The sequence below is a fragment of the Palaemon carinicauda genome, chromosome 36, assembly GCF_036898095.1.
Source record: "Palaemon carinicauda isolate YSFRI2023 chromosome 36, ASM3689809v2, whole genome shotgun sequence".
In the NCBI taxonomy this organism is placed as follows: Eukaryota; Metazoa; Arthropoda; class Malacostraca; order Decapoda; family Palaemonidae; genus Palaemon; species Palaemon carinicauda.
The window spans coordinates 17,051,824-17,079,452 of NC_090760.1; the positions used below are offsets into that span (position 1 = coordinate 17,051,824).

Here is a 27,629-nt window from a genome sequence, read left to right on the forward strand (position 1 = left end):
GTAATAAAACCCGCTGCTTGATTACTGCGAAGAACAGTGCACTATTCGGGACTTATAGTGAAGGTTGTACACGATAGACTCGTAAGGCATATCATGTTGAGTTTTGTGTTTAAATGATAACACTATAGACTCTTCTCCCTACACAGGTGACATTAAGCATAATAAGCTGACACAAGTGCCAGGCATTCTTATATGCACAGTGTTCCTAGTAACAACAGAATGTATAGTGAAATTTTTATATTTCCCTTAGAGTGGCTAATGTTTTCCTTTTCAGGTAAACCCTATTTATTCCTGTTATTACTGTTTATGCTTTTATGCAGAATTATTCAGCATACATTGTAATTGATTACAACCATGATTTCTATTTTTGTAATAAACAATAGAACGAATATTTGTGTCTCTTTCGCCCCAAATATTTCAGTGTATGTATAAGTCAGAGCATCCTTGACTCTTGATATTTAAGTAAATATCGGAACTAAGATTCATATTGTTCCAGGCAAACAGGTAAGATCTTATCATACTAGACTTCATTTTACTGTTTAAGGTTTCCTACACGTATATAAACCTGTCCGTCTCTTTATTGACAGACCCGGGAGGTACAGTAACCTGCCCAGACCAATACCATCCTAGTACAGACTATGCTTTACGTATATGATGACACTAATATACAAACTGTTTGCTAGATTGTTCCTTGAACTCACAATCCTCGGGTTTTTTCTTCGAGTCTACCCAGACTCTTCCCTGTAGGGGGCAGGAAGCACTGACATATTTCATGATCAGCTGATTGATGTATAACGGTAACATCAAGTGTCTCTAGGTCTAAAGACCAAAGAGGAAAGATTTAGCTCGAGATGAACGGCACTATTGAAAATCCACAGATACATTAATGCTCTGGTACACTTCCATCACGACGACATGGCCTGAGCCCAAAAAACGGATTTTGAGCAAAGCGAAAAATCTATTTGTTCCGTAACTGAATACAAACCACGCTATTTACATGGGGTGATTACTTCGGCGCAGCCGATGACGAGCCATAAAGTTTTAACAAGGGTTTCCTACCCCACCGCTAGTTAGCAGGGGGTAGGGAGGGGTAGCTAGCTACCCCCCCCTCACACACACCGGAGAATACTCCACTTTACCTTTGGCTCGGATAGTGATCGGAGGTCTCCACTCCTATCCTCTCTTGACGGCCATTATTGTTTTGTCTTTTAACTTACCTTTTCTTATACTAGATATATTTAAACATTACTGATGTTTATATATATTTTTGTGTATAGAAAATGTAAGTTTCCTTTGCTTTCGGTGTTGTGCGGTGTGTGTGTCGTGTACGTCAGCTAGAGTTTCGCCGGCTTAGGCCACCACGATCTTTTCGTGATCACGGCCTTTCACTTCTAGGCCACAATGGTTGCCTTTCGTGGAGACCGGCCCTTCTCTTGAGGTCGTTCACCTCTTACTCCGTACTACTCCTTCGATAGCTTCTCCCCTCTTAATGAGAGAATGCCTTGATGAAGTCATTGAGCTTCAGCACGGCATTTCATTCCCGTGCTGAATCTTGGTGACGGGCAAGAGGGCTCTCGAACTTCGGGAAATTGCTCCCCCAGTTCGAATCTAAATTTCTCTCTTTCATCTTTTTCTTCTGCTTAATATTACTTCGACCTTCTCCTAATTTTATCAACTTTCTTTCATCTTGCTGTCCTATCTCTATGATTATTATTTTTCTTAGTTATATATATATATATATATATATATATATATATATATATATATGTAGATGTATGCATATATATATATATATATATATATATATATATATTTATTTATTTTATTTGTTCATTTATTTATTTATCTATTTTTCTTTTTATTTAAATGGCGTGGATATTTCCACATTCGTTATTACTGCCTGCTTAGATGAATGGGAGAAGGGATCACGGTTGGGAGGTATTCGCATTCAAAGCTATATATGAGAGTATTGGATGATCTCAGCCATCCCAAAGATGGTTTGGACCTTTTTGGCGGAACTACTCTCAGGGGTTGGGTCATCGGAATCCAGGGGGATCCAATCCTTGAGGTGGGACTCTTGGCTTTTGGCCGGAAGCCCATCATTACAGATATGGGGAGGATGATTCCATATTACTTTGGTCTCAGTCCTAACAGGCGGGTTCAGCTTACACCTGTGCCTCTACATCTGTTTTGATGCTATCCTTCGGGTAGGGTATGGAGTGGACCATCTGGGAAGTATACTCTCATTGTGCCGATAGTGGAGAATACAAATTTCCTTTCCAACGTATGATACTTTCTTATAATTCTCAAGCAGGTACCCCAACAAAACAACAACAAAAAACCTGAAAATCCCACCCTTAAATATGGACCCTTCAAATACTGACTCCCCATCCCCTGGATTTGCTGACTCCCCCCCGGCACTGTTGACGACTTCTGCTACTGTAATTAAGGAAAACTCTGTTGACGACCTTCGAACTAAAAAGGACCACTCTACTGATGTTAAAAAATCTAGCAATTTGGGTAACACAGGGAAACTACGATTCCTTCATGTTTCCCAAATCCCATTAGAGACAAATTATGATGATATATACAGAGCATTTAAGTGCTATAGATTGATAAAGGAAATAAGGATGAGACTTGGAGATGAAAAATGGGACTCTTGGATATCTTTTGAAAGTCATGATGAAGCGTTTAATGCCATAAGTAATATTAGTAGTATCAAAATTAACGAATTGAACATCATGGGAGCTCTTTGTGATAAGGTCCCAAAGGAATTGGATGTGTACAAACCTGCTGATTGGTTTGAAAAAGATAGAAATGTACCCATGCCTTCACAGAGAAAACCCAAACCACCAATGTGGCTCTTAGCTGAACCTAAAGGGATAATAGGGAATTATTTTAAGATATGTAAGTTTATCCAAAAAAAAGTAGGAACCATAGCACCTGGAGATATATCTCGTTTTGGGAAGAACAGTTATCTCATCCATGCCAAATCTTCGACTCAGTCTGCAATACTGTCTAACTTACAGACAGGCAGTGATGAAATTACATTGGAAATGAAACCTCATCTAAATTTTAGTTATGGAAGGGGAGTGGTCTTTAATAAGGACCTATACGAATTTACAGAGGAGGAGATACTTTCTATGTGTCCATTAAATGTATGGAAAGTGCATAAGGTTCCTGGAACTTCAATGATTATACTTACTTTCCAGGATGCTGATGTACCTTTCCATATTTTTATTGAAAATGAAAGGATTAAAGTTCGGCCTTTCAAACAAAAGCCCCTGCAATGTTTTAATTGTTTTAAATTTGGACACCCATCCAAAGTTTGCAAAAATGGAAAAATGTGTGGTATTTGCTCCAAAACTTATCATGGAGAATGTACACTTGAGGCCAGGTGTTCAAATTGCAATTTGAATCATAAATCAACTGATAGGAGATGCGAACTGTATAAGTTGGAGGAAGCTGCCCTAAACAAATCAAGTTTAGAACACATAAGTGTGGGACATGCAAAACGACTGTTGAATAAATCAACCAGCTATGCAAAGGCCTTAAAATCAAAGGTAAATTTACCACAGGAGACAGCAACCCCACCTAGCACTGCCAGTAATCCTAAGAAAAGAAATACAACCTCTGATAATAAAGTACTGCATGACAAGGTAATCATATTGCCTTCTGAGGCTTTGCCACAGCGTATTAAAAATGGGTCATTGCCCATTTCTGTACAGCCTTCGTCCCCCATTACCAACAATAGTACTAACCTCTCCCAGGCCATGTCCTTGCCTGATTTGATGGAGATGCCACCTGACACTAAGTTACCAGGTGCACCTGTATTTGGGAAGGTGCAAAAACCTGGTAGCTCAAAACCTACTAATCGGAAAAGAGAGAGACCTCCATCTCTCTCGCCCCCTTCCATAAGAAATATCAAAATTACGACGTCAAATAAATATGATGATTTGTCTGTTGATATTTCTGATCTGGAAGTCAATTTAAATAAATCGGAAATTCAAGTGGAGGTCCACCAACCTCCTCAACAATCAGATCAAAAAGACAAAAAGAAAATCATAAATTCTAAACCCAATCTATCAAGACCCTCTTTAATAAAACCACCTAAAAATAGTGTTAGATCAAAAACTGCTAATGGGAAGACTCCATCCAAGGGGTCTACCAAATTATAAACCATAGTTTTTTCCTCCATTTTGCAATGGAATTGTCAGGGTTTAAGGGCCAAATATGAAGAACTTAAGCTCCTTATTCATGAGCATTCCCCCATAATTATTTGTCTACAGGAGAGCAAACTTAATCATAATACCCCTTGTCCTCGCGAATACATTAGTTATAGGACACCATATGATCACCAAGTGGGGAGCCATGGCGGAAGTCTCATATACGTTCGTCGAGATGTTCCCCAAGTTTCTCTGTCTATTCGTACACCTCTGCAGGCAGTGGTTGTACAGATTGACATAGGGCGAAAATATACAATTTGTTCTCTGTACTTGCCTCCAAATGATAACATTTTGTATGACAACTTAGTGGAGGTGATTCAACAACTCCCTCAACCTTTTATTTTACTTGAAGATTTGAATGGTAGACATCCTTTGTGGGGTGATGTTTTAGCAAACACGAGGGGAAATATCATATCATCAATTGTGGAAAATGAAGATGTGGGACTCCTTATTACAGGAGAGCCCACACACTTTCATGTCCAGACAGGTACCTTGTCATGTATTGACCTATCAATCGTAAGCTCTAATTGCCTTCTCGACTTCGATTGGAGAACATTAGATGATTGGCATACTAGTGATCACACACCAATCATTATAAACACCAGCAATGGTCCACCTTTACAGGGATCGCCACGATGGAATCTTGACAAGGCGGACTGGGATAAATTTCGTGAGCTAAGCGAAATTGAGGGGGATGCAGGACAAGTTGAAAATATCGATGATGCCATAGACTTACTGAATGGAACTCTCCATACAGCAGGAGTCAATTCAATTCCAAAAACAACAGGGTTATTCAAACGACGACCAGTCCTGTGGTGGTCTTCAGAACTAACTGCCCTCCACAGAGCCACAAGAAGATCTTTAACACGATTGCGTAGATGCAGAACTGATGAGAATTTAATTATGTACAAGAAATGTAGAGCACAGTTCTGTCGTGCCATGAAAGAAGCAAGGCGCCAGTCATGGATGTCTTTTGTTTCCTCCATTAACAGTAGAACACCACCATCTTCTGTGTGGAGGAAAGTAAAAAAGATAGCTGGCAAATTCACCCCCAACCCACCACCAGTGTTGAAGGTGAATGGCCAGTATGTAACTGAAGCAAATGATGTTAGCAATGCCCTGGTTAATCATTTTTCAAAAGTATCCAGCAAGTGTGAAGGAGCCCCTGGTCACCAGTATAGGAGCACTGAAGAAAAGAAAATTTTAAATTTTGCAACAAGAAGGGAAGAGTCGTATAATTCTCCTTTCACTGAAAGAGAATTTGATTCCGCACTTGCTCATTGCAATGATACAGCCCCTGGACCCGATAGAATTCCATATGCAATGATTAAACATGTACATTTTAATACAAAGCTATTTATTTTCAGTATTATTAATAGAATATGGCATGATCATAGTTACCCAAGTGTTTGGGAACTAGCCATTATTTTAGCCTTTTCAAAACCCGGTAAAGACAAGTTTTTAGCAGCAAACTATCGTCCTATTGCATTGACATCTTGTTTATGTAAAATCATGGAGAAGATGGTCAATGCAAGGCTGATGTGGTACCTTGAAAAGAAAGGTATTTTATCACCGATTCAATGTGGATTCCGAAAAATGCACTCAACGACTGATGTGTTGATACGACTAGAGTCTTCTATTTGTGAAGCCTTTGCTTCCAAACAGCACCATGTTACAGTATTTTTTGACCTTGAAAAGGCATATGATACCACATGGAGATATGGTATACTTAAAACCATTCATGAATTGGGATTGAGAGGAGAGCTGCCACTATTTATTCAGGCATTTCTTTCACGTAGAGTTTTTCAAGTGAGAGTTGGGGAAACTCTATCTGAGAGTAAGTGCCAGGAAGAAGGAGTTCCTCAGGGTAGTGTGCTGAGTGTAACCCTTTTTGTACTAGCAATTAATGGGATATCCTCAGCCATTCCCCAGGATGTTCTCTCAACATTATTTGTGGATGATCTCTCAATATCATTTGCTGGCACCAGAATGGCAATGGTTGAGAGAAAAATCCAACTCTCTATTGATAAAATTATCCAGTGGGCTGACATGAATGGATTTAAGTTCTCGACAAGTAAAACTACCGTTGTCCATTTTTTGTCGTATCCGGGGAGTACATCCAGACCCGGATATATACATTAAAGGTCAACGGATACCATGTGCAAGAGAAGCTAAATTTTTAGGTTTGATATTTGATTGTAGGCTTACATGGGTTTCTCACTTAAAAGCATTAAAAGCTAAATGTGTTGAAACTGAATATCTTAAAAGTATTGTCCCATACATCGTGGGGGGCAGACTGCAATACTATTTTAAAATTATACAAGGCCTTGATTTTTTCCAAAATTAGTTATGGTTGTGAGGTATATTCTTCAGCCACCCCAAGCCGGTTAAAAATGTTAGACTCGATACATCATGCAGGTATTAGATTGTCTACTGGAGCTTTTAAAACCTCGCCTATCCCAAGTCTCCTTGTTGATGCTGGAGAGTTACCTCTAGACTTTTACCGAATGTCTTCCATTCTTCGGTATTGGTTTAGATTGCAAAGACTCCCTAACTCTCTAGCATTTCAGACTGCAAGCCTTGTAAGACACGCATCATACTTTGAGTTGCACCCAAAATCTCCTCAACCTTATGGCTTTCGGGTGAAACGATTATTGAATAGTCTGGATATAATTAGAAATAAGGTACTTCCATTCAAGGTATCATCAACGCCTCCATGGAAGTTACCGGAGATATCTTTTTGTAAATATTTTATTGGAGATAAGAAGAATATGTCAGACGTAGAAGCCAGGTCTCTTTTTAATGAACATGTTAAAGAACATAGAGGATCAACTTTTATTTATACTGATGGCTCCAAATCTGATGCTGGCGTTGGATTTGGAGTACATAGTAATGGTTTTAATTGTAGAGGTGCACTTCCTCTGACCGCTTCCATATTTACTGCCGAACTGTATGGCATATTAACTGCTATTGAGAAAATAGCGTTGGAGAAGGACGGTAATTTTACAATTTTTAGTGATGCAAGGAGTGTCCTTCAAGCTATGGAAGTTTTTAATTCTAATAACCCTCTAGTTTTAAAGATTTTAGAATGGCTCTTCATTATTGGACGGAGAGGTATAACAGTTCAATTTTGTTGGGTTCCAGCACATGTAGGTGTGTCTGGGAATGAGAAGGCAGATTCACTGGCTAAGAAGGCTGCATCCGAGTTGCTGCCAAGAAGGTATCCCATTCCCTGTGATGATTTCTTACCTGACATCAAGAAATTGGTTTGCAATAAATGGCAACAGCAATGGGATAGTCAAGATGGCAATAAAATGCGAGAGATAACAAATGACATATCTCCTTGGAGGTATAATAAGATGCCCCGAAAATGGGAGACGTCTCTTTGTCGTCTCCGTATTGGTCACACTCGGTTGACACACGAGTTTCTGCTGAAGGGCCAACACCAACCGTATTGTGACGACTGTTTAGTACCTCTAACAGTAAGGCATTTGTTGACCGAATGCCCCAATTATAACAACTTAAGGAATAGATTTTTATTTGAGGCTCGAGGTGAGGGTGGCAGGTTCATCCTTGCCAAGATTCTTGGAAATGATGTGTCCTACCATGCAAGTGGCATTTTTAGATTTATTTCAGAAGCAGGTCTTCTGAAAAATATTTAACTTTTATGACATTCAACTTTTATGATTTTAATTGAATACTCTTTTATTTTTTTATTTAATTTATTTTTTATTTTTGTATACATAAGTTAAATGTTACCGGCGTCAATGACCCCAGATGTCAGGATGCCTGAAAACTTTAAATCAATCAATCAATCGATAGCTTCTCAGAACCGAGTTGCTATTTCGTCTTATTTGTCTCAATTATTTTTACGAATATAATTGTGTTTTAGCTTTTCAGCTCAGGGCTCACGTCCCTTCGGGGGTCGGTGATCCTTGGAACATTCAAAGTCAGTTGCATAATTATGTTATAATTCTGTTTTGTTAACTTTCGTCCCCCCCCCCTCACCTGGGCATGCCGGGTGGGGGAGGGGGGGAGCGCGTACCTTCTTTTGTTCTTATGTTTTTTACCTCGGGGTTTCTCTTCGGAGTTTCACCCGGGGAAATTTCTGTTAAATAATTATTCTGTTTTATTTCCCAGTTTGCGATGCTGTTTCTTCGTGCTTATTGTGTGCCTTCGAAGCAGAGCTGTCCTGTTATCCTAGGGAGTCGGCTTCGCCGCCGTCTCACAAGGCGTTCGTCAGGGGCTTTCCCTTCTCTTAGAAGTCCCCCCGTGACTACTGCCAGCTCTTCATTGCATCCTAGAATGATAAGGAGGTTCGCCTCCAGGGTAGTTAGTTAATTTCCCTTTTTACTTCTTTGGTCTTTAGGGGGTTATGCTCTGTGGGCTGAGCGGCCGCCCTTGTAACTTGCTCAAGGGGCTGAGCGGTTGCAAGGCTAGACCATGGTACTAGCGACTATGCTCTTGGGGATGAGCGGTCGCTTCTGTAGCTACGCTCAAGGGGCTGAGCAGCTGCAGGATCAGTCTGGCCCTCTCTCGTTCGCGAGGGAGGCTGCACTAAGGGCTCCTCCTCGGAGGATTGCTCATTTTGTCTCTTCTACGAAGTGTCCCCTCCCGTTCGCGTGAGAGGACACTCACAGAGACTCCTCTTCGGAGGATTGTTCCTGTTACGTCTGCTGATCTCAGGGCCTTTCGGGGCACCATCACCAGTCTCTTCTATGAAGTGCTCACCTCTCTTGTTCGCGAGAGAGGCCAATCATAGAGACTCCTCTTCGGAGGATTGTTCCTGTTGACAACAGCTTGCTGTTCAGTCACTAGCACTTCGGTGTTTAGTGACAGGGAAACTTCGGTTTCTCTTTTTCCCTGACCCTTCGGGGGTCTCGGAGCTTTAGTTACGCAGTTCCCTCGGGCTCTTGTAACTTTAGTCACTTCTACACTTCGGTGATTAGTGACTGGGAAACTTCGGTTTCTCGTTGCGCTGACCCTTCGGGGTCTCGCAACTCATCCCCTCGAGGACTCGCTACTCAGGCTACGTTAGACCTTTGGTCTTTCATGCCCTCAGTGGACCTGCTGACCTGCTGTATCCGTTCCTGACTGCTGACGCGCTCTGGGCGCCCACGCCCCCGTTATCCAACGGGCTCCTTCCTCCGGGGCAGGAGAGACTTTCTCACACTGTAAGTCCCTTAAGCGCCAGGTATCCCCTGCGCGCCAACGTTCCCTTGGGCGCTAGTGCTCGGCTGCTGTTCCTGCTGTTCCTGAGACTGCCTTCCAGAGACTCCCTGTTCCAGTAATTCAATTAGGCTGCTACCAACGTTCCCTGCGCATTTGCGCACATCCTTGGGGGTTCCTGAGATAGCGCACAGGCGCTCACCAGCGGCACAGCCTGCGGTGTCTCTAAGTGTTTTCTACGAAGGACACCTCTCCCGTTCGCGGGAAAGGTCCCTCACAGAGACCACTCCTCCGAGTGTTTAGCAGTACTTCAGTTGATCGTCGGCTCTGAAGCAGACCTCCTTGGTCCTCTTCAGGGGATGCCCTCCCTTTTAGGGACGCATCCCAGTTCCTGATCTACGAGTTAGCTGATCTGTCAACCAAGCGCGCTTGCGCGCTCTCTCCGACGATCTTCTGTTGCGTCCTAGACGCACAGGGCCTACGATCTTCACTCGCGCGTAAGCGCTGAAGATCGTCCGGCGCGATCTTCAAGGCCCTTCCGCGCGCGATCGTCGAAGATCGTTAGCCGTTGATCTTCTGATACGCGCTAGGCGCGCAAGCAACGACGATCTTCATAACGCGCGCAAGCGCCGAAGGTCGTCCCGCGCGCAACTTTTGAGGCCGTCCGCGAGCGATCGTCGATGGCCGTTAGCCGACGATGTTCGGATCCGGCGCTAGGCGCGCAAGCGCCGACGATCTTCATAATGGGCGTAAGCGCCGAAGATCGTTCCGTGCGCGGGATGGTTTCCCGCGCGCGACCATTGAGGCTCACGCGATCATCGCGGATCATCTGCGCGCAGTTTCTCGCTCGTCCTCGGGCGTTTTTCCGCTCGTCCACAGGTGGGATGGTTGCCCGCGCGCGGTTTCTCGCTCGTCCTCGGGCGTTTTTCCGCTCGTCCACAGGTGGGATGGTTGCCCGCGCGCGATCATCACGGATCGTCCGCGCGGGCACCGAGGTTTTCCCACATGCGATCGTTGACTATCTTCTCTTGTGCGCGAGCACCGGCGATCTTCGCACGCGTGAGCGCCGAAGATCGTCCGTGCTCGCGGGAATCGCCGACGATCGTCTTACATAGCCGGAGATCGTACGCGCGCGGGCACCAATGGTTTCCTGCTCATTGTCTCCGACGATCTTTTCTCGCGTTGGCGCCGACGATCTTTGTACATGCGTAGGCGCCGAAGATCGTCCGCGTTATTTCTTCCGCACGTGGGATGATTTCCCACACGCAATCGCCGACGGCGCGCAAGTACCAGAAGATCGCCGACATCGTCCATGCGTGGGATGATTTCCCACGCAATCGCCCACGATCTTTCACACGCAAGCGCCGACGATCTTCATACGAGCGGCAGCGCGGGGATCGTCCACGCGGGCACCAATGGTTCCCCCCGCGCGATCGCCGATATGCCCACGCTCATGCAGGTACGCGTGCATGCGAGCGCGGTTATACTGCTACGCACGTTTCATTCACTCACTACCCAGATCTGTGATTTTCGTGCGATCACCAGCGTGATCGGCGCACTGTTCTCCGACACGATCGCGCCCTAATTAAATTAGGGATTCTGGCGGTCAGACCACCTTCCCGTTTCCCTCCCCCGCAGCGTAGAGCAGCGCTCTCTCCGTAGGGGGGGAGGTTTCCGGACAGGTCATAGGTCTCTTCTCCCTTCATTGCAGATTCTCTACGGGTGAACCCTCATGTGTCAACTCCTCCAAGGGATCGAACGATTCTCTTCCCTCCAGAGGGGACTCCCTGTCAGCGCGACGCTCGGTCGGCATCCCTGATGGGACGCCGTCGTCAGAGCGCTTACGCAGGCGATGAGCCTGTGCCTTCTGACTGGGGTCAATAATCATTAGCAACTTCCTCTCCCCCTGAAGAGGGTGAGAGGAATCCCTGACATGGTATCTCCTCTAAGGACTATCCTGTCCCTTCACGAGTCCTTACGCAGGCGATGAGCCCTCCTCAGACTTCTTCTCCCCTCCCCTTCAGATGAACATTACCCATCCCCAGGAGGGTAAGAAGACCCGGTCCTCTCCCCCATCACACCATAGGGGGAATCCCCGCCTCTTCCTGAGAAATCTTCTCGTGTGGAGGGGGCGAAAGCCTTACATCCTTTATTGCTGGAGTCCTGTTTCTCTCCTAGGAGGGAACCGAAGGCCCAGTCTTCCGCAAGGACCCGACAGGAACCAGATGGACCCTTGGAGCAGGTCTACGAGTCTCCCCAGGAAGAGCCTCCGGGGACGAGAGACCTCGCTGCCAGTCAATCAGGAGAAGCTCCAGGGGTCGGAACTTGCGTTCTGGCAGGTCCTGACCCTCGTGAGAAACCTCAAGGGGACCCTAGATCCAGAGATTCCTCTTCGTAAAGGGAAGGATACGATCCGGGACCGAATCTATGCACCCAAGGACTCCCTTGGGCCAGTGCAGCTCTCTCTGGTCTCAGGGAATGAAGAGCGCCAGAGACAAGGCCGATGGCCAGCTGTCTGAGCTTGCCTCCTTCAATAGTCCCGGTCGGTTTCGAGCCCCTCCCTCCTCCCTGGGTAGGGATCGGTGAGGGGACGGGCCCTCCGGGCAGAAGTCCAGTCCATGTTGAAGATGCGCTCCCTCCAAGAGGTGGCCAACGGGTTCCGAGGCTTCCTTAATCGTCTCCTCCCCGGGAGAAGGCGTCTGGAGGCTGGATACCGGTCATCGACTTCTCGACTCTGAACGGGGTTGTCAAACGTCTTCGTTCAGCATAGCGACGGCAGACGCGGTCAGTCTTGCGGTGAGACCACAAGACTTCATGTGTACACTGGTCCGGTAGGACGCGTACTTCCGATCCCGGTCCACCCGTCTTAAAGGAAGTACTTTGGAGTTTGCCTGGAAGGCGGATATACCAGTCCAAGGTGCTGTGCTTCTGTCTCTCCACAGCACCTCAAGTGTTCACCGAAGCTTCCACTCTGAGCTCTTCATGGGCTCTCAGGATTGGCATCCGTCCCCTCCGTCTCCTGGGTGACTGGCCAATCCTAGCAGACTCGAAGGCATTCCTTCTTCGCCATCTGGACAAGTTCCTCGGACTTTGCCAAGTTCTAAGGATCAGGGTGGTCCTCGAGGAGTCCTCCCCGCAGCCCTCTCAGAGTCTGGTATACCTAGGCATGGTCTTAGACACCAATCTCCAGAAGCCTTCCCTTCAGACGACAGGATAGCAAGGCGGAGGAAGGTCGCGAGACCTTTCCCCACGCGAGAAGAACCTCCAACCCAATGTGGTTATGTCTCTCCTCCCTGGCCCGTCTGGTTTCCAACAGTCGCCTCAGGATGAGTTCTCTCCAGTGGCGACTCAGGGCGCGGTGGAGTCAGGGGCACGACTCCCCGGACGCCTGGATCCCTAGGGGACAACCGGAACAGACGGACCCCGAGGGGTGGGAAGCAGACGAGAATCTACAATAGGGAGTGGACCTTCTCCTCCTCCCCCCAAGCTTGATGCTGTTTTCGGATGCGTCAAAGAAAAGGGGGGGGGGCCACGTTCTGAACCACGGGACCTCAGGCCGGTGGGCAGAACCAGGATGTACCCTCTCTAGACCTACTAGAGATGAAGACCGTGTTTCTAGTACTTCGGTAGCTCCACCAAGCCTGGCGGACTACTCTGTGGTTGTGAGGATCAACAACACCACAGTGATGGCTTACATGCTCAGTCAGGCAGGTACTTTTCAGTACAGCCATCCCATCCTGCGGTAGAGATACCAAGATGGCTTGAGTTCCCCTCAATCAACTCGGCAGCTCGCCTGATTCCAGGCAAAGGAATGGGCTCGCCAACAGTCTGAACAGTGCGACACAAACACCACATTCCGAGTGGTCTTTGGATCCTCAAGTAGCCTACAAAGTCCTGACTCGCGGGGGCTCCCCTCTGTGGACTGGTTCGCTACAGCACTGAACTAAAAGCCCCGCTGTACCGCTACCCGGTCCTGGACCCCAAGGCCCTCTGGTAAGATGCCTTCCAGCAACGGTGGGAGAACATCGACGTGTTCGCCTTCCCCCATTCTGGCTGATGAGGAGAGTACTCTACAAGACCTGAGTATCGGTCAGTCTCTCAATGACCTCCATAGCTCCGCTAGGGCCTCTCGCAGATGGCTCACCAGTCCCTCTGTAACTCCTTACGGAGCCTCCGAGGGAATCCCCTCCACGTCACGAGTTGCTCACGCAGCCACATGGCAACATCCTCCGCAAAGAGAGAGGTTTAGGGAGGTCTGGACACCTGTGCAAGTCTTCCGCAGTAGTCTCCCAGGCGAAGGGGTGTGTTACTGTGGTCGGTGTTGTAGAGAGGTTATCCCTCCACACAATGCCGCTTCCAGCAATAGCGGAGCTCCTCGTGGATTTGCGGGATGAAATGTGCTTTTCAGTTTCGGCTGTGAAAGGCTATCTCTCAGCCTTAGGTCTTGCCTCCAGGCTCAAGGGATAGACATTTCTCGCTCGATGGAACTCTTCCTCCTCAGACGAAGTCATGTCCTCTCCTGCCCTCAGTCGAAGGTGAGACCTCCTCCTTGGAACGTGGTTCGAGTCATCAAGTCTCTAAAGAGACCTTCCGACGAACCACTACGTAAGGCCCCAGATCACCACCTTACTGGGTAGACAGTGTTCCTGCTAGCCTTATCCTCGGCCAAGTAAGTCACATGGTCTCTCATACGACTTCGCCCATTCAGGGGGATATGGGAAGGCAACGTTCAGGTTTGTCCCTGAGTTTTGTTGCCAAGAGTCATGACCCGGGAGTGCCGGACCCGCGGCTCGACTCTTTCCAGGTTTTGACTCTCCGTCCCGTAGCAGATGACCCAGACCATCTCCTACCTGGCCGGTAGGGAGTCTGAGGTGGCGTCTTAAGAGAACAGCTGCAGTTCGTCTCCAGGCTCAAGCCTCGTTCGTGGACCCTGGGAAAACGAAGAGAAGGGTCTTCAGGAATACCATCTCAGCCCGGATTCACAGGGTGTTACACATGGCCTTGAATCCTGACCCTTCTCCGTCGCATCACCCTAGAGCCCATGATGTCAAGGCCGTAGCTACGTCCCTGCCCTTCATGGAGCATCATTCATTGACGCAGGTCCTGCAAACGGGGGTGTTGGAGCGTCAGACCATCTTCTCACCCCCTTACCTGCAAGACATGACCCACAGGAGGCTCGATACGTTTCTATCGGCCCTGTGGTGGCTTCACAACAGCTGGTCTAAACCTCAGGCTCCTTAATGGACAAGTAGAAGGAGGTTGAGGGCATTGTTACCTGATGTTAGTCTGCATGAATGAAAAAATCTCTCTGGGCCTTATTCTTTTCTTCATCCTCTCCTCCCGTGGAGAAAGCAGCATCCTGGGTTCTCTGCACAGCTGACCTCAAACCACTGCAGGTAGACCATGCTTCCTTTTGTTCCTAGTATTAGGTGTAATACTGTCATGTCCCCATACCTTGACGAAGTGGTATCGGGAGAGTCCTAACCAAGATTTCCTTCTGAGGAACTCCAGGTCAACTGCCTAGGAAAAGTCACTTTTCACCTTCGCACACCTTACGTAGGCTGCGGCAGTTTCACAATTGCTAGCGAGGAGCAGGGACTTACCACCCTTCCTAAGGGTTAAGTCACCCCATGTAAATAGCGTGGTTTGTATTTCAGTTACGGAACAAATGACAAATTCGTAGATAATTTGTATTTTTCCTAACTATACAAACCTTAGCTATTTACACATATTTTCCCGCCAGCCCTGTCCCCCAAGATAAGTCCTACCTCTAATTAAAGTGAGCCTTTCACCGGTGTGTGTGAGGGGGAGGGGTAGCAAGCTACCCCTCCCTACCGCCCGCTAACTAGCAAAGGGGTAGTGAACCCTCGTTAAAATTCTTATGGCTCGTCATTCAGCTACGCCGAAGTAATTACCCCATGTAAATAGCTAAGGTTTGTATAGTTAGGAAAAATACAAATTATCTACGAATTTGTCATTTTGAAGCGTCAATATCTACTAAGAGGAGGTGGAACCGCGACGAACTGTCTTGTTCTTTCTCTCCCGGTTCTAGCAGCTATGAACCTTGTCCGTCGGAGGACGATTTCGACTCCGTGCCTGTGAAAAGGACGAAGTCTAAGCCCGCAAGGCTGGATATTACAGCCGAAGATCCTTACCCTTCTATGAGTGTTATTCGACAGCCCTCTCCTTCGGGACCGCAGGACCCAGCAGAAGTTGCTAAATCCTTTATGTCTGTCAGGAGGAACAACTTTTTACGTTAGTGCAAGCGTTTTGCCGCCCTCACGCCCAGTCTGATAGACGTAAAGACGACTCTTTGCCTATTAAAAAGTCAACTTCTAAGAGGGAATGGAGTTCTTCTCCTAAGGAAACCTTACTCACTTCGTCGAAGACACGACACCGTTCTGCTTCCTCTACTGCTCGGCGCTGGGACGATACCTCCTCTCTCTCTCGGCGCCAGGACGATGACGGTATGCTTACGCAGGACGATACTTCCTCTCGTCGCCAGGACGATACCTCCTCTCGTCGCCAGGATGATACCGCCTCTCGTTCTCGACGCCAGGACGATACCGCCTCTCGTTCACGACGCCAGGACGATACCGCCTCTCGTTCACGACGCCAGGACGATACTGCCTCTCGTTCATGAAGCCAGGACGATACCACCTCTTGTTCACGACGCCAGGATGATACTGCCTCTCGTTCTCGACGCCAGGGTGACTCTGCCTCTCGCTCTCGGCGCCAGGACGATACCAGCCTGCTTCCTCAGGATGATACTACCTCTTGTTCCAAGGACTCTTCTAGCGCTCGGCGCCAGGATGATACCTCTTCCCGGCGCCAGGACGACACCTACGCTCGGCGCCAGGACGCAGGCCCTCTTTTGCAGGACGATTCCGTTGATTTGCCGTTGTCTGATTCTAAGGAGCCTTCTTCTCGTTCGAAGGATGTTGCAGATGTGGATCAGGACCTCGAGGAGGTCTCTGATGATGATGATAAACCTGCTGACGCTGCTGGAGATTACAAAGTTCTCTCTCGCCCCCCTCTTGAACTTTATGGAGAGGAATTCCAACCTGCTGCTCCGCAATCTCCTCAATCCCAATTTAACAGAAAGAAGGCTAAGAAACAGTCGGCCTTCATCAAGATGAAGCTGTCGATTTCTGCAAAGAAGGCACTTGCGAAGATTGATGACTGGATGAAGGAACGGAGACAAGCAGTTAAGACTTCCTTCTCGTTTCCACTAGCTCGTCTTGCTTCAAAGGCTGGTATGTGGTATGAGACTGGGGAACCTTTGGGGCTGGGAGTGCCTTCCTCCTCCAAGGGTGACTTCTCTGGCATAGTGGACTCAGCTAGGAGGTATGCTCTCAACTCAGCCAAGGTCATGTGGTCGATGTCGGAGCTGGATCATCTCGTCGAAGGTATTTTTAGAGTCTTTGAGGTTTTTAGTTTTCTAGACTGACCAGATGGAAGGAACTCTAGATCTAACCAGCATTATGTCCTGTATGGACAAGGCCCTCAGAGATGGGGCGAATGAGTTGGCTTCGCTGTTCTCAGCTGGAATCCTAAAAAATAGGGCCCTGCTTTGCTCTTTTACTTCAAGGTCTGTTACCATTGCGCAGAAGTCTGAGCTTCTTTACGCCCCCCTGTCTCAACATCTTTTTCCCAAGACCCTGATGAGAGACATTACGCTTTTGCTGGCCCAAAAAGCCACCCAAGACCTATTATCTCGTTCGGCTTGTAAGCCCTTGGCAGCCGCTCCTTCTTCGAAACAGGAGGAAAAGAAATTCCAGCAGCCCTTTCAGGGCAGGGCTTCTTCAAGACCAGATTTTAGAGGAAGAAGGCAAGAGTCAGGACCAAGATCGAACAGAGGTTCGTTCAGAGCTCGCTCCAGAAAATGAAGTTCATCTCCTCCAGACAGTGGGCGCAAGACTGTCAGGTTTTTGGCAGTCTTGGAAGAGAAGAGGGGCGGACACCCGGTCCCTCTCAGTCATCAAGGAAGGATACAAGATCCCCTTTCTGAAGAAACCTCCTCTCGCAGATACTCCGCTGGCCTTAGTAGCCCAGTACACAGATCCGGGGAAACAGAAGGCCCTCCTAGACCTAGTCGACCAAATGCTGGATAAGGGAGCGATAGAACCGGTTCGGGATCTATCCTCCCCAGGCTTTTACAATCGCCTGTTTCTGGTGCCCAAGAACTCGGGCGGATGGAGACCCGTCCTGGATGTCAGTTCTCTGAACGTCTTTGTGTAGAAGATGACGTTCTCCATGGAGACGACTCAGTCTGCGCTGGCATCAGTACGTCCAGGGGACTGGATGGTGTCCCGCGTATTTCCACGCCCCCATCCATCCGACTTCAAGGAAGTACCTGAGATTGTAATGCAGGGCAAGTGCTTCCAATTCAGAGAGCTTTGCTTCGGTCTCAGCACGGCTCCTCAAGTCTTCACCAGGATAATGGCGAATGTGTCAGGCTGGCTGCATCAAGAGGGGATAAGGATATCCTTCTATCTGGATGATTGGCTGATTTGTTCACGATCGAAGGAGAAATGTCTGGAGGATTTACGAAAGACTTTTATGATGGCTCAAGATCTAGGCCTGGTCATCAACAGGGAGAAGTCTCAGATCAAGCCGAATCAGACTATTCTCTATTTGGGGATAGTTCTGAATTCAGTTCTTTTTCGGGCTTCTCCCTCACAGGAAAGACAGACCAAGTGTCTTGAAAAAGTCCGAAGTTTCCTGGACAAGAAGAGTTGCTCAGGGAAGGAGTGGATGAGTTTGCTGGGAACTCTCTCCTCCCTTGAGCAGTTTGTCTCACTGGGGAGACTCCATCTAAGGCCTCTACAGCACTTTCTTTCGAAAACATGGAACAGAAAGACGCAGGAAGACTTCTTTTCCTTCCCCATTCCAGCAGAAGTCAAGGATCTTCTGAAGTGGTGGCTGGATCCAGCCTTGTTGGGGGAAGGGATCTCCTTACACAAGAAGAACCCAGACCTAGTGTTGTTTTCAGACGCGTCAGAGTCAGGTTGGGGGGCAACACTAGGAAGCAAGGAGGTCTCAGGCCCTTTTGGAAGGAAATCAGTTGGAATGGCACATCAACAACAAGGAGCTGATGGCCATTTTTCTGGGGCTAAAGGCCTTCAAAGACTGGGTGTCTGGGAAGATTGTGGAGGTCAACTCAGACAACACTGCAGCTCTTGCGTACATCTGAAAACAAGGAGGAACTCGCTCTCTGTCCCTGTTCGAAACAGCAAAGGAGCTCCTTCTTTGGGTGAAGGAGAACAAGGTAGATATGCTGACGAGGTTTGTACAGGGACAGAGGAATGTGAGGGCGGACATGCTCAGCAGGAAAGGGCAGGTCCTTCCCACAGAATGGACCCTCAACCAACAGGTCTGTCAGAGTCTCTGGAGGCTGTGGGGGAGACCCCTAATAGACCTTTTCGCCTCCAACTAGAGCAAGAGGATCCTCAACTATTGCTCCCTGGTTCCGGACAAGGAGGCTATAGCAGTGGACGCCTTTTTGATGGATTGGACGGGGATGGACACATATGCCCTTCCCCCGTTCAAGATCATCAATCTGGTGCTCAGGAAATTCGCCCTCCTCGATTCGGGACGAATGATCCTGGTAGCTCCTTTCTAGCCAACGAGGGAATGGTTCACGGAGGTGGTGGACATGTTAATGGACTCTCCAAGAAGCCTTCCTGCAAGTCCAAAGCTGTTCAGACAACCCAACTTCGAGAGGTATCATCAAAACCCCCTCGCTCTCAATCTGACTGTTTTCAGACTATCGAGAAGCTCGTCAGAACGAGAGGATTTTCAGTGCAAGCTGCGAAAGCTATTGCCAGAGCGAGGAGGGTCTCTTCACAGAGAGTCTACCAGTCCAAGTGGGAGACTTTTAGAGCTTGGTGTAGGAAGCACAAGGTTTCCTCATCCAGTACCTCTGTGAGCCAGATTGCTGATTTTTTGTTGTACCTTAGGCAGGACGCTAAGCTGGCTGTGTCCACAATCAAAGGGTACAAAAGCATGCTCGCTTCAGTCTATCGGCATAGAGGCTTGGACTTGTATCACGATAAGGACTTACATGACCTCTTAAAGTCTTTTGAGACAACCAAGCAGGTCAAGTTAAAGCCCCCTTCTTGAAACCTTGATGTGGTTCTTAAATTTCTGTGCACCAAGAGATTTGAGCCCATCTCACAAGCTCCTCTTAGGGAGGTTACGAAGAAAACCCTCTTCCTTTTGGCCTTAGCAACAGCTAAAAGGGTCAGTGAAGTCCATGCAATTGAAAAGCAGGTAGGCTTCAATCTGAATGGGGCAGTTTGTGCCTTAAGGATAGATTTCCTCGCCAAGAACGAGAACCCTTCAAAGCCCTGGCCAAGGACCTTTGAGGTTCCTAACTTGACTAACCTAGTAGGTCAAGAGCAAGAGAGGCTCTTCTGTCCAGTCCAAGCCCTCAAGGCCTACTTGTCTCACACTAAAAATGTGAGAGTCTCTTTTAGCTCCTTGTGGTGTTCAGTGAAAGATCCTCAGAAGCTCCTTTCTAAGAACGCTTTGTCTTTTTTCCTAAGGGAAGTTATAAGAGAAGCGCATCTCTTGTGTGAGGAGGAACACTTCGGCCTTTTTGCAGGCTCACGCAGAGTGAGAGCCATTGTGACCTCGCTTGCTCACCGCAAAAACATGTCGGTCAGACAAATTATGGATGCGACGTTCTGGAGGAGCAACTCTGTGTTCGCCTCTCATTACCTCAGAGAGGTGAGAGTGGATTATGAGAAATGCTATACCTTGAGCCCATACGTAGCTACGGCTTCTGTATTAGGCAAAGGAGTTACTATCTCCCCTCAACCTTAGTTTTGTATGCCTGTGTGTGGGTTGGTGTTTTTAATGGTTGTTTGAGGACGTCGACTTGTGTACAGTCACCTCAGTCTAGTTAGATAATTGATATCTAATTTGCAAAGGTTAGGTGGTTGGTTTTGGTAAGATTGCAGTTTTTAATATATGGGCAGTAGGTAGTCCTGAAGCCTAGTCAGATTGTTGGTCTCACCCCGTTGACAGACTCGATTGAGTGTTTTCAGCACTGCAGGTCACATCTTGGCTGACACTCCTAAGGGAAAGCGACTCAAGAGGCAGGAACCTTTGAAGTCAGCTACCTTAGCAGGTAAGGAATCAAGGTGTTTTTTATCCTACAACTTTTTTGGTTGTTTCCCCAACGATGTTTACTGTCTATCACCCTCCTCCAAGTGTGTTAATCAGCTATATATATATATATACATAACTGCCAGGTAAGTTCTATTCATAAAAATGGAGTTTTTATGATAAAATAAAGTTTTATGAATACTTACCTGGCAGTTATATATATATTCTAAGGCCCACCCACCTCCCCTCAGGAGATAGGTCGGGGCATAGATGAACTGAAGAACAGAAAACGGGAATGATTCCTCGTACCACCCTGTGACGGGTGTTAACCACCTAACCGCACAACCACCACAAGGCGGTTACCGCGTTTTGAAAAACTCTGCCGAAAGTCAGAGACATTAGCTATATATATATAACTGCCAGGTAAGTATTCATAAAACTTTGTTTTATCATAAAAACTCCATATTTCTTCAGAGCTATCATTTTTACCTGGTTAAATGGCAATCAACCAAAGAATTGGTTGAAAACTTCACTTTTGGACAGATACCGTCAGCAAAAGTTTATGCTGTTATCGCCAGTGAGGTCATGATTAGCAGTAGCTTTATCCTGGAGGTTTAGTGGGCTCTAGATCAGAATAGAATGAATTTTCACCTTTTTTCACCCAATTCAAAATCCATGAATAACCCACATGACCCAAGCCACAAGTAAAGAAATAAAAATCAACACCAATATCAAGTTGTTTTATCAGACTTTCCTGATTTCAAGTTTCAATCAAATTGCGTAAAGAATTTTTTGATAGAATCTTGAATATTTCCAGCCTGCACAGGACTTTCCAGAAATTGTGATTTGTGTAAGAGGATGCAATTTGTTTAAGAACAGACTTATGTTGATGATATAGCTTAGCTGATAATTAATACTAGCGTATAAATAATAAATTGTAAGTTTTTCTGTTTGTGTTATCTTCATTGTTTTTCATATTCAGTACAGTATTGCATTTGAATGGGGTTAGTATCATGGAAGGAAAATGTCAGTGCAAGAGTATTTTAGTACTGTTAGATTTTATGAATCTTTTGTCCTGATGTCATAAAACCTAAGCATTTAATTAAACATATTTTTAATAGCTCTGCTACTGTTGATTACAATAGAAGAATTTAAAAATTTCCAGCTCGTAATTATTGTCTTACAAATTACAGTTGTTGATATCTTTATGTAACTTGACCTCTTAAGTTCTAGTCCTCGTTTAAGAAATCCTGCGTATGAACTTCTTGGAAGTTGTAGCTCTGTGACTCTGTGATTGTATTAGTGTTTTGACATAAGTAATAATTTGTGTCTCCTGTTTGGATTTTGAATCCTATACAATGGATATCATTAAATGCACAGTTTCTCCTTTTCTTTTCTACTGCACATATTTGTATACGAGTTAATTTTTTTTCAGGGGTAATGAAGTGAGAGTATGGGATGCAGTTGGTGGAAAAATCCTCTCAAAGCTGTGCCAGCATCATAAAACCATCACAAGTTTAGCATTTGCTACGGACAAGAAACGACTTCTTTCAGGGTCATTGGACAGTCATGTCAAGATATACGATGTCAGAACATACACTGTCGTACATAGTCTTAATTTTCCGGCTCCAGTTTTGTGTATGGGAGTAGCTGTAAGTTTAACACTTTTTTTTTTGTTCTTTCATGAAGATTTAGGGCTTTATGCTATTATGTACTATTAAGGGTTGTTTATGGAGCATTAGTAGTTAGGGTGTGCATGCAGCTCCTCCACGTGAAGACTTCCATAGCTCATGTATCGCAATGCTTGAGTGAATAGCTGTACAGTATGTAATAAAGTAATGCTCGTAGTGTACGTTCAAGTTAAAAACAGTATCATCTAAAAGCCTCTTCTCCTCGCACCACCTCCACCATCAGTGCCCCTCTCTAACCCTCTTTTCCAGAGACTTTCTTCTTGGGTATTCTTATGAAACTCCAAATTATCAAACTCTTATTAGATATTAGGTATTCTATTTGTCTTTAATTTTCTAGTACCCCTTACTTAGGTAAAAAAAAATTAATTGTTTCCTTGAATTGCAGCCTAAGGATTCAACGCTTGTTGTTGGAATGATTTCTGGTGGGTCTGGACTGATATCTTTCCAGCACAGGAGAACAGAAACCGCCAAGACTCGCCCTGAGAAGGATAAGACTAAGAAAGCTCGTGATATTGTCATTGAAGACACGAGAATGAGGGTTGGGGATCATGTGAGTAATGTTATTGTTATCCTAATTATAGTAAAAATTGTCCTTTTGTAATTCATATGATGTTTTGTGCCATTATAAAACTGTCTGTTCCTACACTTTTTGAGTTACGATGGATGTACAGTATTACTTTCTTTGTGACAGGAATTGCCAATGGTTTTCGCAACCCAAATTTGTTTTGGTGAGGTTGATATGGTTTTTTGGCAAATAAAGTAGACTTGGAAAAGGAAGGATTTAGATTAAAATGTCTGTACAATTAATACAGTAGCAACTGTAATCCACATTTCATAACAAAACCTTTTTTGCTCCGTAACTGGAATACAAACCTATGCAATTTATTAGGGGTATTACTTTCGGCGAAGCTGAAAGGACACGGCATTGAAATTTAGCGAGGGTTAACTACTCATCCCTGGGGGGGTGGGGGGGGGGGGCCTTGGTGTTAGCTCGCTACTTCTCCCACTTACACTTCTGTGATTGAGCTCACTTTACTTTTGGCGCTGATGGTGAAAGGTCGTTGTCGCTCTTCATCTTCGCAAGTACTGTTTGTTCCGTAACCGAAATACAAACCACGCTATTTACATAGGGTTTACTTTTGGCGTAGCTGAAATTGACGAGCCATTAGATTTAAACTAGGGTTTACTACCCCCGCGCTAGTTAGCAGGGGTAGGAGAGGGGTAGCTTGCTACCCCTCCCCCCTCACACACTGGTGAAATGTCTCACTTCACTTTTGGCTCGGACGATGTACAGATGTGTCTGTCTTTGTCATCGCTTGGCAGCCATTTTATGTTTTGTCTTTACTTAATCACTTACTTTTCTTATACTCTATATACAGGGGTACCTCTACATATGAATTTAATTCGTTCCACAACCGACTTCAGATGTAGAAACGAATTTTCCCATCAGAATACATTACAGTGAACCCTCGCTACTTTGCGGTTCGACCATCGCGGATTCACCACTTCGCGGATTTTTTTCATAACCCATGTATGTATCATATATCGCGGATTTTTCAGAAATATCGAAAATACCGCGAAGTGACCGATGGTGCGAGATTGGAGAAAGTAAGGAAAATTGAATCGTGATTGATTTTCAATATAAATGAAACTTTGAGGAGCAACAAAGATATCATTTGTTTGAGAGATAGAGAGAGGTAAGGAATGGGAGGTAGTGAAAAGTAGCCCACAGAGAGAGAGAGAGAGAGAGAGAGAGAGAGAGAGAGAGAGAGAGAGAGATAGGTAGAGAGAGAGAGAGAGAGAGAGAGAGAGAGGGGGGGGGTTTAAATGTAATAAACAAAAAAAATTGATAGGTTATAACACATTGGTGCTTATGTAATATCAACTGTATACTGTAGACGGTTTGAATAAGTTAAGAAATGGTATAAATGATACTTTGTTAGTGTATTCGTACACACTCAAGAGCGACAGCTGATCTAATCACAGCCAAAAGTAAAAAAAAAAAGAAGTCAACAATACTTGATTTTTAAAACAAACCCGAAATTTAAAAACAAAAGTACACGCTTTCTTAATGTGCAATTAACTATTTAAAGAGTGGCAATTTTCTAGAATAAAATGATATTTCCCAAAAAATAGTGGTTTGCTGATGAAATCGGATGCCGTATTTTTAGCTATGATTGAAATGGATGTAGACTCGGCCTAATTATTTCGTTTCGTATTTAATTGACACTAAGAAAACTAATTTTAGCTTCTTCATCTAAATGTAAGTATTGTATAACACGAGAGAGAGAGAGAGAGAGAGAGAGAGAGAGAGAGAGAGAGAGAGAGAGAATCAGCTGTTGTACTCAAATGGCGTGTTTTTGTTTCGTGAGAATTTCATCGCCACGACTTTAACAACAACATACTGTACTGAACTTTACAGTATTATTCAGACTACTGTAATATGATAAAGTAAAATATTTGTAATCTATTTAATATGAAATGGGGCTATTTTTTTTTTGTTTAAAATTTACATTTACATATGTAAAACAACTCTCTCTCTCTCTCTCTCTCTCTCTCTCTCTCTCTCTCTCTCTCTCTCTCTCTCGTAGATTGTTGTCCTGCTTTGCTACGTATGTATGATTTTATAAAGATACGGTAAATAATATTTGTAATAACATATTTTATTAAAGCTTTTACTGTAATATAATTATTTATCAATTTCATCATGCGCGTTAAATTCCTTAGTTTGTTTACTGAGCGTACTTTATGACGCCGTCGTTTCAGGCGGCGTCATAAAGAAAAACATTTCATTTGGAAGTCCTAAGAAAAATTAAGTAAAACATTAGTAATAACCAAATCAACATACTGTACTGAATAATCAATATAATCGATGCAGAAACTAACCTATACACAGATGTGGAAATGCGTTTGTTTCTTCATTATAATCAGAGATAAACATAAACAAAACATTGGTTGCCATTTTTTATCGTGCTTTTTGGCGTGTTTAGGAAACGCATGATATAAAGTCGCCCTTAATATTTGTGCCTGTTTTAGTTTAGGGTACGTTAGTACATGCATTAAGTGTTCTGTACATTAAAGGGTAGTTTGTTAACAGTACTACGTACAAGGGAAAGTTTTAAAAGTCTGAATATACATGTTAAATAAATAGGTAAATATGGTGTCACTACTTCGCGGATTTTCACCTATCGCGGCCGGGTCTGGAACCTATCTACCGCGATAAACGAGGGTTCACTGTACATGGTAATTCATTTAATTCGTTCCTCAGCCTAAAAACCCATAATAAATCCTTAATAAATGGCTACACATAATTACACATAACAATAACATAACTGCATAATATGAAAGAAGCATGTAAAAAAGATAATTAAAAAGAAGTAATAAATAAAAAATGTGTTTTTCTGGGCTCGAACCTGTGCTGCCCAGTGAATAAGCTCCATTTAGCACTTATTCTTAGGTAATTTACTGCTAAATATACCAGAGAAAAAATGTAAAGGAGTGCTAGGTTAACTAGCTCGCTCACCTATTGGTGTCGGTATAAAATTGGGCGTATAATCCAGAGGTCCCGCACTATTTAGATTCATCCACGACAGAAACCCCAATAGAGGAGAGCCGTTCAACCTCACTCGGTACTACTAACACTGCATCCGCTCAGAACCAAACTCCTTTTAGCACGTCTTGTGTGTAACCCGCATTTTTGTTGTGCTCTCGTTTTTCCACTTATTTTCATTGGATTATGGCTTCTTCGTCGGTTTCCCTGGAGACACCGTCTAAGTTAAGTACCAAGCTTGGTTTTGCTGTGTTTTGAGCAACCTAGATCGCTTAATATTTGAATTATAGGAGTTTATTCTCTTCGTTCATATCGATCTTGCTTAATTCCACTTACAGTTGGTACTCCTGTTTTGAGAGCTTTTAGTTTCACTCGCGGTGTTACTATATGTATTATTTTTATTATTTTTATTATTAATTTTATTTGTTATTATGGATATTCATTATTTAGCGTTTAGAACCCTCGTGGTTCACTTTTTGGGCCGATATCATTTACGTATCGTTATGGCTGCCGACCTTCGTTGCTAGGCGGCAATGTTATTTTTTAAGCCATCAGGTGTGGCTTTTGTGATTTAATTATTATGTTGCATGCCTTGCCCAAAAATTTTTATGTGTTTATTTTATATTATCAATGCTATCACTATTATAATGAATATTGTGCTATTACTCCGTTTGATCTGTCTGGTTGGGGATCGTCAGTTGGTAGCCCTGCTGCTCCGTATCACGTGATCCTCCCCCATGCTCCCCCTCTCGCTAGGTGGGCGGCTAGGCTTCTCTCCCCCCCTCCCCTAGGGGACCGTTGCCTTCCCTCCTTTTAGAGGGGGTAGTTCAGTGTTTATGGACTTTGTCCTCCGGGTGTCCCGGCGGGTTCGTCTCTGTCTAGTCTGGTTGGCCACCGGTCAACAGAGTTGGATCCCGGTGCACCCTATTTTATATTCACTTATCACACTGGTTTATGTTATATGAAACCCTCTGGGTTCGGTTGGCGGTTCTTATCTACAGATCCGTCCCCCTATTAATTTATAACAGTTCCTATGATTATATATAATGATTATATGACAGATCACTATCTCGGAGTTCCTATACGAATTGGTTTTGGATACTTTTATTTCCCGGCCCGGGGCTTAGCCTCGCCCCGGGAAATCAGACACCATGTGTCTTAATTTCTTGTTGTTGCATCCTTTTTTATGCTCCCGGTTCGACCGGAATGGATGGCTATACTTTAGTCTTAAGCTAGACTTATGTTTAGGCCCGGGTCCTCCGGACCCGCCCCTACTTAAGAATATTACAGTTAAGCTCTAATCTTGTGTTAGGCTTATGTTAGGCACGGGTCCTCCGGACCCGCCCCTACTTAAGAGAATTACAGTTTCTCATATACTATTCCTTTTATAGATGGTGCATTGTCAGACGACGGCCTGTGCAGCTGTTCTACATCAGCCCTGCGGCCATACCGTCTGTCGGTCTCACGCCCTCTGCGGAGTGCAGCTGGAGGATGTCGTGGTATGGCACCCGGATAACTGTGTGGTCTGTTTTGACCTCGTTACCACCCTTGGATCTGACTCGGTGAGTCCCGTTGGCTATGTTGCCTTCTTATTTATCTTACCTTTTTTGGCATACATACACTATTTAGTAAGATATCTATGGTCTTGAAGGACCACTGGGAGTCTTCCCTTTTTAATTCCCACTATTATTTCAGGCATCCCCGGAGCAAAAGTCTGCGGCTCGGGCCACACTGAAAGTGTGGGTTGGTGGTTTTGCCCGGAACGTGAAGTCCAAGCGGCCGTACGTCCTCTTTGAGGACTACTGTTCCTTGATTTACCCCAACGCCAAGTCTTCAGCTGCTGTGGCTAGGCATGTTGCAGCTCCCATCATTGCCCAC

The 27,629-nt window shown here is 45.2% G+C and overlaps 1 pseudogene; it reads left to right on the plus strand.

The window, feature by feature from the left end:
• LOC137628501 (U3 small nucleolar RNA-associated protein 15 homolog) overlaps window positions 1–27,629 on the plus strand; it is a 203,407-nt pseudogene that overhangs the window by 133,754 nt on the left and 42,024 nt on the right.